At 42.8% G+C, this 2711-nt stretch overlaps 1 pseudogene; it reads left to right on the forward strand.

Moving 5' to 3' along the window:
- Nucleotides 1-1157: 1157 nt before the first annotated feature.
- On the forward strand, nucleotides 1158-2033 carry LOC123786107 (homeobox protein NANOG-like; annotated as a pseudogene).
- Nucleotides 2034-2711: the final 678 nt, after the last annotated feature.

Here is a 2711-nt window from a genome sequence, read left to right on the forward strand (position 1 = left end):
AGCTGGCAGGCTTTTTCAGGCATCCAGACAAGAGATGGGATAGTGGAGAAATTTGGGTCCTGCTAATGGATTGGCTTGGAAAGGAAATAGTGAATAACAATCTTCTTTTTTGAAATGCAGGGCTATATAAATATATGTACTATGTATGTGGCAAGTCAGGATTTTTTTTCTGGGCCATTGGTGGAGAGGGGGAGTTCTTGGCAAGCAAAAGTAAAAAGACAGAGACTTGGTAGCCTGACAAGCACTAAAGTTATGTTTTGGGATACAGTCAACGTTAGCAAATTTTTTCTTAAATAAAAGAAAAAAATAGATTGCTTTGTATGTGCACCGCTCTGAAGAATCTGACAGGCCAAAGACTCCACGGAGCTCATGGAACGGAGTGCTTGCCCCAGGAGGATGGGCCTCTGTAATGGAACCAAGAGTGGTGCAGAGGGGAGCATGTGGGAACATGGAGGAGGGGCAGTGGAGAAAGGAGAGGAGAGAGAGACATCCCAGAGTGGGAGGGCAAAACTGGAAACCTACCCAAGGCAAAGTCTAACTGGGAGACACACAATGGGGAAAGTAAAGAAATGCTTTGTGTTTGTAGGAGTTTGATGACACTGCTTTCCTTCTGGTGATGGACTGCCCTGCAGGCCCCTGCAGGTGCTGCAGGCACATCTGGGGCTAATCTGAATGTGTGTGTATTCCCAGCCATCACTGAGTGTGAAAGGCTGCATAAGATACGGTTCTTGTCTTAAAGTTTTGCAGTATAGTTGAGGGCACATGTCTTAATACTTGATATAGTAATAATATAAAGAAAATAAATGCTGAGCTTTTGCTGGATTGGGCTGGTTGGCTCTTGCTATTGTGGTAGTGACCCATTTATCCCATCTTGCTGATATTCTTTTTTTTTTTTAAGGAGGCTCCATGCCCATCATGGAGCCCAACATGGGACCTGAACTCACTACCTCAAGATCAAGACCTGAGCTGAGATCAAGAGTCAGACACCTAACTGACTGAGCCACCCAGGGACCCCCCCCCCATCTTTCTGATACTCTTACATCTGGAGATCTTCATATTTCTCTAAGCTCTTCCACCTAGATACATAAACCTGGACCTTTCTTACAATCTTGCTCTTTCTTTGTTTGTTTTTTTCCCTCTACCCACAACTCAGTATCATGAGTGTGGATCCAGCTCGGCCCTAATGCCCGCCTGGCCCCGAAGCACCCAGTTCTAGGGACTCTTGCCCAATGCCTGAGATTTATGGGCTTGAAGAAAATTATGCATCTTTGCAAATGTCATCTGCGGAGATACCCCACATGGAGACAATCTCTCCTCTTCTTTCCTCAGTGGATCTGCTTATTCAGGACAGCCCTGATTCTTTCACCAGTCCCAGAGTAAAACTATGACCCGCTTCTATAGAGGAGAGCACAGTGAAGAAGGAAGATCCAGCCCAGGGGAAGAAACAGAAGATCAGAACCGTGTTTTCTCAGACCCCACTATGTGTACTCAATGATAGATTTCAGAGACAGAAACACCTCAGTCTCCTACAGATGCAAAAACATTCCAACATTCTGAACCTTAGCTATAAGCAGGTTAAGACCTGGTTCCAGAACCAGAGAATGAAATGTAAGAGGGGGCAGAACAGCAACTGGCCAGAGAATAGCAACAGTGTGACTCAGAACAGCTCAGCAACTACTGAACACCCAGGCTTCTTTTCCTATCACCAGGGATAGCTGATGAACCTTCTGGAAATCATCCAATATGGAGCAACCAGACCTGGAATAACCCCAATTGGAGCGACCATTCCTGGAACAGCCAGACCTGGTGCCCCCAAGCCTGAAATAACCAAGCCTTAAACAATTAGCTCCACAACTGTGGAGAGGCATCTGTGTAGCCCCAGAGCCAGTTTCGGCAACATTCTGTCTGCAATTTGGAGTCCATCTTAGAAACTGCTGGGAAAAACCATAGTGTAGTGCAGCAAGCTGATAAGTATTTTAGTATCCAGCAAATAATGGATTTATTCTGTGAACATACAGCCTGAAGATATGTGACGATGAGTATAGTATTTAATCTCAATTTGGGCAGTGCTGTATTACTTCTCCTAGGATTTGTCTTCTAGGGTCCTGTGTCTCTGCTTTGATATTCTGTTTCTCACTATGCTTATTTTGTCAAATGAGGAGGTAAGATTGGAGTCTAATCAAAGAGGTTTCAGTAGCATTGGCTGCTATGGGCACCATGATAAAAGATGTTTCTGGCTATAGATAACTAGATATAATACTAATTTGGATATCTTTAGGCTCCAGAATCTAACCTCAAGAACAGGAAGTAAAAATACAAGACATGTACTGAAGGATTATTTGCATTTTCTGACATCGTGAGGCTTTACTTGTTAATAACCTCAGTTGTTACTGTGAAGGGTTAAGCTATACTGTGCTTCACTGATTTCCTCTGCCCCTTGTGCTCTTTTACTACAACTCCTAATTTATTCAGTATTCTAGTATTTGTAGGAAGATATTTTGTATTTTAATTTATCATGGTAACAGTACCAGTTTGGCTGGTTGGTTTATAGGTTTAAGTACAAATAAGTAAAATACCCACTTAAAAAAAAGAAAAAGAAAACAAATGCCAATAGTGGTCCAGATTTTTAAGATGCTAAAGGATTTAAAAAGGATAATTAAGAAAGAGGAGAAGGAGTTAATGTTATGAAGCATTTGTCCCGATGGTGGGGA

Source organism: Ursus americanus, chromosome 7 (genome assembly GCF_024610735.1).
Source record: "Ursus americanus isolate L20-20 chromosome 7, mUrsAme1.1.p, whole genome shotgun sequence".
NCBI lineage: Eukaryota > Metazoa > Chordata > Mammalia > Carnivora > Ursidae > Ursus > Ursus americanus.